Raw genomic sequence first — 11,618 nt, 5'->3', positions numbered from 1 at the left:
AGAGAGAGAGAGAGAGAGAGAGAGAGAGAGAGAGAGAGAGAGAGAGAGAGAGAGAGAGAGAGAGAGAGATGCTGTACAGCAGCCTTGGATGATACAGGTCACATACCATATTTGTATTTGTTTATTCTATGCCAGCAGCATGGATCAGTCCAATCCTTTCAGATTTACTTCAGCATACACACAGAACACACAAATGCATTCTCTTTCAATCTCTCTGTCTCTTGCTCTCTCTCTCTCTCTCTCTCTCTCTCTCTCTCTCATGCACAAGTGCACACACAGACACATACACACACCCCATATGAAAAAGTCTTATTAAAAACGCATATGGATTATATCTGTTCCATAAGAATATTATAAGGGTCATACAAGGCACAAACCCACATATACAAATCTAACTATTTTTTTATTCATTTTCAGTAATATATGCCATACACGATTTATGTTACTATGGGCTTATATATTTCGTATAAGTAAAAAGATTGGAAAATAGTGCTGTTTTTGGATGAATGCCAATCAGATGTGTGCTGTATTTGTGCCATGTTGTTGTATATGTTACAGTAGGCCCTATGTGTATGCCATATTTAAAGGTGCACCATGCAATATTTGTTGTAGCTTATTTCCAGCTAGGGTGACCACCTGCTAATAAGTCCAAGGGGGGACAAGGGGTATGCTTCGGAGGGACAATGTGGGACAGACCCCCCCCCCCCCCCCACACACACACACACACACACACATACACACATTTGTCTTTAGGCAATATAGGCCTATATATAATCAAAGTGACAGTCAAGAAAGACAAATAAAAAATCATGAGTGAAGTTCTTCGTCAGGTTGTTTTTTTTTTTTCCGGGAAGCTTATTTAGACTGTCTAGGCCTGTGTTATATACAAATATTACATTTAAAGTCTCATGCTTCATATGACAAATGTGCAGAATTCATATAAATATTGGTGTCAGAAACTGTTTAAGAAATGTACAAATTAAATCAGGTTTGCATATAATTAAATGTATAAACTTTATAAAATTTATATACGAATATTACATTTCAAGTTGTAAACTTCATATAAACTTAATATAGGAAGTCTGTAAAATCCAACTATGGAACATGTACGGAACATACGTGTGATGGAGTGACCATCACTAGGGTTGTGGGTGTGTTCTGACTAACATGCCAACAAGCCTGGCTCTTTGGTGTAGCGGTCAGAGCCCCGGTTTACTACCCCAGAAGGTCTGGGTTCAAGTCCCAGCTGGGCAACTCTACTCCCCTTCGCTATGAATGGTGTCAGAAGTGGGATGGTACCGTGAGGCCATCGGAAGCGTACCCATGGTGTGTGAGCCGTAATTCCATGTGAGGGACCCCCAGGATTGGTTACCCCCGTGTGAGGGACCTCAGTGATAGGTGAAGCATTGATGATGGGGCACATTGGATGGGAGAAGCATGATGGGCAGTTGCGTGAGGGACACCATGAGTGTGTGAAGCGCACGCGTGCGCTTCCCGAAGGGGAAGGCAATGTGATGGAGTGACCATCACTAGGGTTGTGGGTGTGTTCTGACTAACATGCCAACGAGCCTGGCTCTTTGGTGTAGCGGTCAGAGTCCCACACGTAAATTGAATAAGACTTCAATATGATTTTAACATAAAACGTGCATTATTTCTATAGGAATATAGTAGTTTTCTCCTATGTTTTAGTCAATATAATATAGTATTATGCATTGTTGACATGTCAAACTCTTATAAGAATTTATACTGCATGCAGTCATGTTATATGGCATGCGTATAAGTTCCATATAGTATTTCTTTTCGAAAAGGGGCCATAATCGACTATCATGATAGACATATATTAGAAAACGTATAAGTGACTCTTGCAAATCTGGCACATTTTTTCTATACGATTTCATGTAAGGAACATGCATGTTTGCAGTATATGAATCATATAATTCTTTTTCATATGGGACACACACACACATGCAAGCATACACGCACACGCACACGCACACGCACACACAAAACGCAAACTGTCACACAGACATGCAAAACCATGGATGTACGCACGCACGCTCGCACGCACGCTCGCACGCACGCACGCACGCACGCACACACACACACACACACACACACACACACACACACACACACCTATGCGTAACAGGCAGGCAGAATGCCCACTAATCCTTCAGGGAAATGGAACTCCTCTTTCAAGGCTGCCTCCCGTGGGGGACATACATCATTGAGGAAGCGGAGAGAGGAGAGTGTGAAGTTCAGCAAGGGGGGACGGGGGGACGGGGGGACGACTTGCCAAGTGTGTATTTCTCTAAGAGCTGCTGCAGGCCCTCCTTTACCAAGCCAAGCAAGTCAGGCAAGGCAGGGCAGGGTTGTCTAACAGCCGATAAAGTTGTAATTGTCCAAGACCGTCAACACTTTTTTTTTCATGAGTACGTCAGTAACAAGAGTGAAAATGAATTCAGAGACGCTGCATGGCTTTTATCATGCTTCATGAGCGAGCTCCTCCATACTAGATTTATTATTCATCGAAGACAAGAACAGCAGAGACAAATGTTCACACTCAGACTCAGACGCAGGGGGGGGGGGACTCAAGTCAAGGCAAGCCCCTTGGAGAATCGTTAACATTTAATGTGATGAGATACAGTAGTACATGCGAGAACATGCTGGTCAACTGGCATAAATTCAGCTGTACTCACACTACTAGATCAAAGGACATAAGATTGAGTATGTCTTTACATACGTAACTATAATGTAAAGATGGTTTAAGACTGTGACTCACGGTGGCAAGGGCTGTCGGATCTCTTTCCAGGCATATCTGTTCCAGGCAGGGCCGTTGACAGCTTTTGCTGGGCCCAGGACAAAGTCATCTGAAAGCCCCCCCATCCAATACATACAATGTAATGAGGACCCAATTTGGGCCCCTCTCTCTCTGGGCCCGGGACAACAGACCCCTTTGTCCTCCCCTGACGGCTTGCCTGGTTCCAGGCAACACGTTCCAGGAATGGCTGAACCCGGTCCAGGAATATTGGAGCATGTGTTAGGAGTCATGCTGAGGCTTCTCATTTCTTAGATCATGTGAAGGCAAGTGTGCAAGAGCTATTCTGTAACAGTGATGGGCACATAAAATGTGATTTTGAGATGTATCAAGTCACATTTTACCCACTGGGCTGATCTAATTTCCATGTGGGTAAATGTCCGTAGGTCCTAAATGGTAAAAGTTTGAATCAAACTTTAAATTAGCTGAACAGGGACATTGGGATTGCAAGATGACAGGATATCCTTTCACGAAAACCTTGTGAAATAGAGAGAAATAATTCACAACCAGCTTCACGCATCAGGCCTTCTCTAGTTCTATATGTCTTGCTGGTAGTGTGTCGCTGCAAGGGTTTTGACTTTTCCTTGAATTGATATTTTTGCTGTCAATATATTTTGTGCTGCCACCACTGGCTGTCATACAATACATTTCACATTTCAAAAGAAAACACTTTTGCTTCAACAAAACGCCACCCCTCTCCGTCCTCCAGTCTTTGACTTAGATTGAACCACCCCCTTCAGGGTTGCTGAGCGAACCTTGATGTGAACAGCCTCTAGATCCCAACAGAATAAATGAGTGGCTGTAACTGAGTGGTAGTAGCGCTACACTGGAAGGGACACAGAAGATAACATCAAAGTAGCCTATACTGTATTTTTAAGTTGTAGAATATCAAGGCACTCATCTTCTTTGTTATATGTTTATTTTAATGGGCACACTAAAATGAAGGCATTTTAACTACAAAGAAGATGAGTGCCTTGGTATTCTACAACTTTAAAATGAACTAAGCCTAACACCAAAGAGCGCCATCTTTACAAGTGTGACCAGGTCTACTGGTCTAAAAATGTTTTTTGTTTTGTTTTTAATGCACACACATACACTCCCTCCCAGCGGAGGGAGCACTGATGCTCATGTCTAGGTTTTCAACAGGAAGTGAGATACTGAGACATCACAGGAAGAGGATAAAATGGATGAGTAGACAGCAGAGAGGATTTATAGAGGAGAGGCCAAACTGGCAGCTTCTTCCGGGTGGTACTGTCCACGGGGCGGCGATGTTCAAGCAGAGGAGAGCCGTCAGAATGAATGGGGGTCCTATGAAGCTCCACAATAGACGCAACTGATGTGTCCGATATGGAAAGGTCACCGGTTTTCATTTTATTTTTCCTAAAGGAAGTGTAAATTGCCCTTCCAAATGGCATTTGGTTTGATTTTTTAAAGTCAATGCATTTTTTTAAAAACACGCATTTTGTGCATGAATAACGTGAAACTCAATTACCCAGAATGCTGCACGTGAGCTCTGTACCCGGGTGATTCTGGAAAACAAACATGGCGACAACTCGCTTTTACTACCTTAAAAATGTGTTAATCCGACGCTAGATTTCTTAACTGATGAAAATCGAAGGCAGAAATCAACATTGTAGTGTCTAAATATGGGGTCGATTGGTCTATTTGTGGCGTACATCACGATCGGCCGAGTTGTTGGCCTCACGTTTGTCAGTTAGCTTGTGGCTAGGCTACGTCTCGCCGACGTTAGCATCCGGTTTAGTTCCCCATTCACCAATTGGATGTCGTCATTTCCTTAGCTAGAAGCTAGCCGAAGACTGACTCACAAATGTCGAAGCTGTAAGAAACTAGACGGATATAACTCCTAGGTTACTGTGTTTTAAATTGTAATGTTTAATTTGCAGTCAGAGACGACCGTAATATGTCCAGGTTTCAGTTGCTAGGGAGGACTTATTGTGGGCCATTAGCCCCAGCCCAATAGGGGAACCCCAATCTGCTCTGTCTGAACAGCGCCCCTAATGCAAATCCATTGAACTGCGGCCAAATTTTGTATAATGGGGCGAATAGCCTGTGGGACGGCTATAGGTAGAAAGGCTATGGTAGACAGTTTCAAAGCCTCTTTGCACAGAATGTATGGGGAGTCTGCAGCTTAAGGCTGCAGACAAAAAGTTTAGCACAGATTCTGTGGCTTAACTACCCGCCATACAGTGTAACTAGCTTGATCTCATGGCCAGTCTGTAATTGGACTGGCTTTGTCTGCATTTGTTAGCGTTGAGCTAAAGATACATGTGGCACATCACCTGTGCACACGGTTTCGTGTTGAAAAGTAACTCATCACGCCGCTGAGGAATTGATGCACAACGAGTTGAATGATCAGGTAGTAACCATGCACTTGTAATGTGTTGATTTATTGTCCCTTTAGTCGAGAGTTTACAAGCTCTACAATGAAGTGCATTGTAAGACACACAGTGGCTACATGGTATTACAAACATTTAACTGATAAAAATGGAACATCTGTATTTGCTAAAAACAGGAGGTGTGTTTCGTGTTGACCGGGTTTACTCACCGTAACCCCACAGATTCACACGCAGGACTCCATTGTGGCAGGTAACTAGCTACTGTATCATTTTATTATCTCCATCCTTTTAGTGGCTTAAAGCTATGTGATTAAGTGGAAAACAAACCCCTTGTGACTATTGATGTATATTGTTTAGGCCTTGTACCTAGTGTTTGTCTAAAAATAGGAAATTATTGAGTAACAAATGTGAAGTGAATGTGTACTTATGTGCCCCTTTGGTTTGTTCCAGAGGCGCAGTGTTAAGGGGTGTTTGTGCCGCTTCTCTCCTCTCCCTTTTTAGTACCTCCAAGCCATTAGTGTTTTAGTTATTGGGTTGGTTTTGTGTCCAAGTCAATTTATATTCTTTTCTTGTATGTCCCTTTTTTGTTTTGTGAACTCGAGGCTCTGGCCTAGTCTTGTGCCCAACATCCGCCCTTATCTCACAGCAAGGCCCCACTTGTGTGATCACTGGTAGTAGTTAGTGTGTGTAGAACACATCTGATTTGCTGTGGTTTAATGTGTGTAAGTCACCTTAACCATACTTTGATTGCTGTGAGGTTGCCATATATGGGTGCCGTGTATTCACTATATACTGAACAAGGTTGAGGGTCACCTGGTTTTGTGTGATAGTAAGGCCTTCTGTGTTATCGGGCCACAGGCACTGTAGTATTTTGGCCTAGCCAGCCTCCGACTGTTTTCTTTCCTTTTTCTATTTATTGTAAAAATAAAAACAAATTCTATTTTCACTTGTCTTTGTGGATCATTTTGAACCTTTGGGGAATTTTTGGTGAAACCAACACCTTCACCATTTTACACAAGGTTTTTACTAAGTTCCTGGTAGCACTCCAAATGGACTTGATTCTCTAGCCTACTGTATTATTCCCAGGGCCAGATTAATACACACGCTATATACATAGCTGCAGCCCCTCCCACCTGCCATGGGACCCCAACTGGCCATTGAGGAACTAGGTGTGGACGGCCTGGCACCAGTTCTAGGGCAATTTTATCAATGTGACTACCCTAATAAAATAAAGGAGAAATAAATAAAACAAAGAGGCCTACATTTTATTTAGACACTGTATATTGTATAGGGGGCAATGGGGGCAAAATTGTGGGCTGGTATCAGTGAAGATGGATCAATTTGCCACCATTTTTTTTTACATTTCTAAAAATAGGGGCCCACCAGAACGTACGTAGGGCTCACCAGGAAATGCCGGGTATGCCAGATTACAAGCCCTGCCCTGGTAGACATAGCCAGTTACTAGAACCTTCTTTTATGCTGAAGAGCCTTACTATGTGAGGCTTGAAGCACCTCTCCACCGGGCATGCCAAGCATCAATGTAGGTGCCAGCTGCACCTGGATTCAGGGATGGTCTGGGCCAAAAAATATAAACCGGGCATTTTAATTCAAAACCAGTTCACCACTAGCCTGGCTCTCACGCAGACCCTTTGTGCTTTGTGTATCTTTGTTAAACTTCGTGAGCTCGCACATCCATCTGTGTGAGAACCAGGTTAGTTCACCACAGGCATTGAGAGAGATAATGAAAAGTGTAACAACTGTAGTTATATAATATGAACTAGTTTGACCACAACAACCAAAATGCTTTATTTGTAGGCTTTCCGACCATTTAGGATAGGCCTGCTGTAGCAGCATGAGTTCTGATACCATTGAGGTTAGGTCAAAATCATCCACGGTCCACCGGGCAAATGCCACATGTCCAACCTAGCCATGCCTGGGTACTCAGAGTAGGACCAAATTGAAGAATGTTAAATTTGACTCTCTGAGTGTTGAATTAACTCTTGTTGTAGCCCTCTGCATATTTTAACTTGCTCTGCACTGAGAATGAAAAGGCAGATACTGTTGTTGATATTTTTAATAAGGTCCCACCTGGGTATGAAACTTTTTAGAATGTATTGATGTTAAAAAAAAACATTTACTCTCTTTATTTGTTGGATTTGTGAATGTGATATGATATTTTCTCTATCTGTATTGGCCACACAGTAGGTTTTATTGTGTTAATTTCACACTTAGAGAGTAATATCAACACTATCAGTGTTAAATTCAACTCTCTGGGTGTTGAATTTACACTGCAACATTTACTGTGCATGATATATCCATAGCTGCTGAAATGGCAATAAATTAGGGCTGGGATATTAATGCATTAATTTAGATTAATTTATCACACAATGCGATTAATTAATTAACACAATTTTAAAAATTAATCGCAGTATAATATAGCTACATAGTTCTGGATTAGACCAGTGGAGGGCAGTATTACGCCTGATGGTGAATAGCCTGCTGAAATTGAGAACAGTTCTCCCTTCTTTTAAAAATGTATAATATTTTTAGATTAAGCTTATTTATTGTAATTATTCAAAATCCATGTGAAAAAAACAAATTTTTCACTGTTCTCAAGTCAGATATTTAAATATGATTAAAATGCGATTAATTCGATTAATTCATTCCAAAGCCTGTAGATTAATTCGATTAAAAAAATTAATCGAGTCCCAGCCCTACAATAAATGTAAACAATCAATCAATCAAACACGGTGTATTCAGTACGCTGAGCAATAGAGGTAAAGGAGAGAGCAATTCAAGTTAGTCCAGTGTTTTGGGTGCTTTACATTATAAAAGAGCTAAAGCTTATAAGCCTCAGATTTGTGAGTCTATTTATACTGTGTGTGTGTGTGTGTGTGTGTGTGTGTGTGTGTGTGTGTGTGTGTGTGTGTGTGTGTGTGTGTGTGTGTGTGTGTGTGTGTGTGTGTGTGTGTGTGTGTGACAGAGGCTTTTTGGGGACAGTGACAGAATGAGGACACATTGAGACTGTCCTTATACAACAAAAGGCCCTTTCAAGTTTTCAGTATGCATGTGAAGTTTGACTATTACCGTCCATGTGCATTCATTTACCTGGAAGAAACCAGGTCAATCCAGAAACCTAATAACGTCCCCAAACACCTACAATAGCAACTACTCCTATAACAAAATGAAAATGGAATACAAACATTTGTTGTGAAATCTATACTCAGGACAGAGGCAAATAAGAGAGAGAGAAAAAAAAAACATTTGTAACAAGAGAAACAATGCTGTGTAAATCAAGCAGACATGATGGGCGTAGAGGCCCTATTGATCCAGGAGCTTACACCTTTGGTCCTGCTGTCCAGCAAGCACAGCAGGTGTTTACAAAAAGACATCTCTATGACCTGGAGCCACTGTATCGTTTCATTTCAACAACGCATAATGTGACATATGCATGCATGTATGAAGACATCCACAAGGAAAGACACACACATGTGCATGTGCACTTACAGACAAGTTTAAGATACATACTCATTCATACACACTCACTCATGCAGGCATACGCGCACAGACATGCATGCACACGCACACGCACACACGCACACACACACGCACACGCACACGCACACACGCACACACACACGCACACTTATGCACACACTTAAGACTCAGAGGCTTTAAGACCAAAAGCTTTTAACTGTATCTCTTGGGTGCCCTCTTCAATCCCAGGAGTGCACACGAAAGACACAGATTCAACTAATTAACTAAAAATAAACGTCCGAGAGGAACCTATTGCTGCTGTCAGTCTGGCTGGCGTTAGGTATGCATTTAATAAAACATCACGCATTAGCCTCTGTGTATTCTACTGAAGCCTTGGCCCCTTTCAGTCCACTCTGGTGGATAAAATAAGCTTTCCCCGACAAGCCCAGATCATCGGCCCAGATAACATTCTGGAACGCGATGCAGTTTTCGAGACGGCAGAAATTTTGCCCGAGGCCTGGTCTCCTCTCCTGTTCCAACACCTCAACACGACGCACCCATCCCCCTTCCCATTGGTTGCAAAACATGAACTCACAGAAATCCGTGAAAAAAAAAACGACGGCTCCCTTTTGGGACACAAAATGTGTGGCAGTTTTGTGGATTTTGCTTTCCAGTGTGGGTCCACGGCATTTGAGAGTGGTGATGTAGAACTCACCCGCGAAGTGCGTTTCTGATTGGTTAAGGTAACACTGTTCACACTTTTGTCTTGTTTATATACGCTTTTGCAACACCATATCGCAACAGTTATGCTAATAAAGCTCAGACCATCTCCCACCCTCCATGAAGACGGATTCCTCTTAGCTTTCGCCAGACTGTTTAACAGAGTCAACAGTCGGCTTTCGCCCAGGCTATTCCAACTTATCCTCTCTTAAAATTTTTCTCATTTCAAAGAGTTTAAAAAAACCCATCTCTTTACTGTCAGGTTAGGGTTAGGGATTGTTTCCACTTTCTACATGGGGCAGCAATGGCCTAATGATTAGGGGAGGTGGTCTTAAGATCAGAGGGTTGTTCGAATTCCACCCTTATCTCTCCCTACACCTCCATCCACGGCTAAAGTGTCCTTGAGCAAGGCACCTATCTGGACAATGCTTCAGGGACTGTAACCAATACCCTGTAAATAACTGAAAGTTGCTTTGGATAAAAGCGTCAGCTAAGTGTACTGTGATGTAATGTACTTTTGTTCAGAGCAAAAATCTGAAATTGACTGAGTGTGGAATAGGGATGCAAATTATCGATTAATTCATTAATCATTAGTTGATAGTCTTATCGATCGACTTACGATTAATTGATAAGCGGCGTTTTCCCCCGAAATCTCAAAAAAACACTAAATCTAAAAAAAAATATTTATAATTGAGATAAAATACTGCATTTAAATTACTTCTATTTCAATTATTTAATCCAAAGGCGATTTAAATGTTCCCACTATTCACACCCCTCTTCACACACACTCTTCACGTGCCCATTTCACCTGGGTCTCTTGTCAGTTGAATTGTCGATTAATTGCGATTAATGTTTTTTAATCGATTAATGCATTGATCGATTAAAGTCGATTAATCGATTAATCGTTTGCATCCCTAGTGGGGAAAAGTATTTATCAAAAAACATTCCTTTACTGACAAGTTAGGGTTAGCTACGTTCACACACGTTGCTGTTAGTTACTAGCTTCTCGCTGGCTCGCCTACTCGCCACTCTCTCATCGAACATTTGCTAAACGTTCCCGCGGCTTTAACTGCCAATGCATAGGCCAGAAGTACCGAACGCTGCATTCCAATTGGTTACTCGCTTACTGGCTTGGTTACTCGCTCACATCGCTCGAATTGAAAATATTTTCATCTCAGGATCCGCCCACATCGCATCACTTGTACACTACTCGCCTCCTCGTTTCACCGGAAAACACATAGACTTAATTCGCTGAGCGAGTAACTAGCAGCGACGTGTGTGAACGAGGCTTTAGGAATTGTTTTAGCCTGGGCACAGCTTAAATTGTCTTTTGGGGACATGTACCATAGAAGCACCAAGACCCCATCACAGAATTTTGGCAAAATCTGTAAAACTGCCACAGACTTTGTGTCCCAAGGGGCAGTGTTCATTTGACAGAGTTCTGTGAGATCAGGTTGTCCCTTTCATAACTCACCAACCCTCTGCCCTCCATCCCCTTACCCCGCTCTGTCAACACCAGAGATTCTTTAAGTATATAGAGATATGCCAATGTAATAGGTTGCTATGGGCACCTAACATGACCAGGTTCCGGTCTGCCTAAAGGGGCGTGTCATAATACTCCTAGCATGGAATAGAACAGTCCTTAGGTCTGCCTAGGTCTGCCTAAAGGGGGATCCCCCCCCTCCCCCTTGCAATAATAGAACCCGGAAACAATGGGCCAATGGAACCTCTCTCTCTCCCTACTCTCTCTGGTCAACACTGTGTGAGTGTATGTGCTGTAGAGGACCCTTGTTTGTTGAGGACCCATCTTGTTTGTTGTGACCCTCGTCGTCCTGGTTGATATTAGATTTATCTCGCCGACCGTCCGACCGACCAACTGACCGACTGTCTGCTGCACAGGATTTTTTACATTTGGAAGCGATAAACATCGTGTCTCGCCTCGTCAGTTTCTCCTCTGCTGCTGCCAGCACGCGCCACCACCACACCCTCTGACCTGTGTGCCACACTCGCCAAGATTAATAACTTTCAGCAAGGAAGCGTAGCATAGCCTCACAACCTCGCTGTGCTAGAGTTGTGGACTCAGGGCTACCATCACTGAAAGACATCTAAACTTTCTTTCCCTCCCTCCCTGTACTATCTATCTCTGTCCATCTTCTAACTGACAATGTCACTTAGATGGTAAACTATATTGGCGCTTCATGTCTCTCAGGCAAAAACCTCATTTTCTCTGAAAAGTACAATTCTCC

At 42.6% G+C, this 11,618-nt stretch overlaps 1 long non-coding RNA gene across 1 annotated transcript; it reads left to right on the top strand.

Annotated features, from left to right (window-relative positions):
- Positions 1–4,961: 4,961 nt before the first annotated feature.
- LOC134453639 (uncharacterized) lies at positions 4,962–6,121 on the top strand. The gene is made up of 3 exons (XR_010035687.1): positions 4,962–5,195; positions 5,352–5,425; positions 5,626–6,121. It is a non-coding gene; the product is annotated as an uncharacterized LOC134453639 (long non-coding RNA).
- The last annotated feature ends 5,497 nt before the right edge of the window (positions 6,122–11,618 follow it).

This window comes from Engraulis encrasicolus, chromosome 8 (genome assembly GCF_034702125.1).
Source record: "Engraulis encrasicolus isolate BLACKSEA-1 chromosome 8, IST_EnEncr_1.0, whole genome shotgun sequence".
Lineage (NCBI taxonomy): Eukaryota > Metazoa > Chordata > Actinopteri > Clupeiformes > Engraulidae > Engraulis > Engraulis encrasicolus.
Note: the sequence above shows the minus strand (reverse complement) of the source record. Positions and strands in the feature narration are given on the sequence as shown.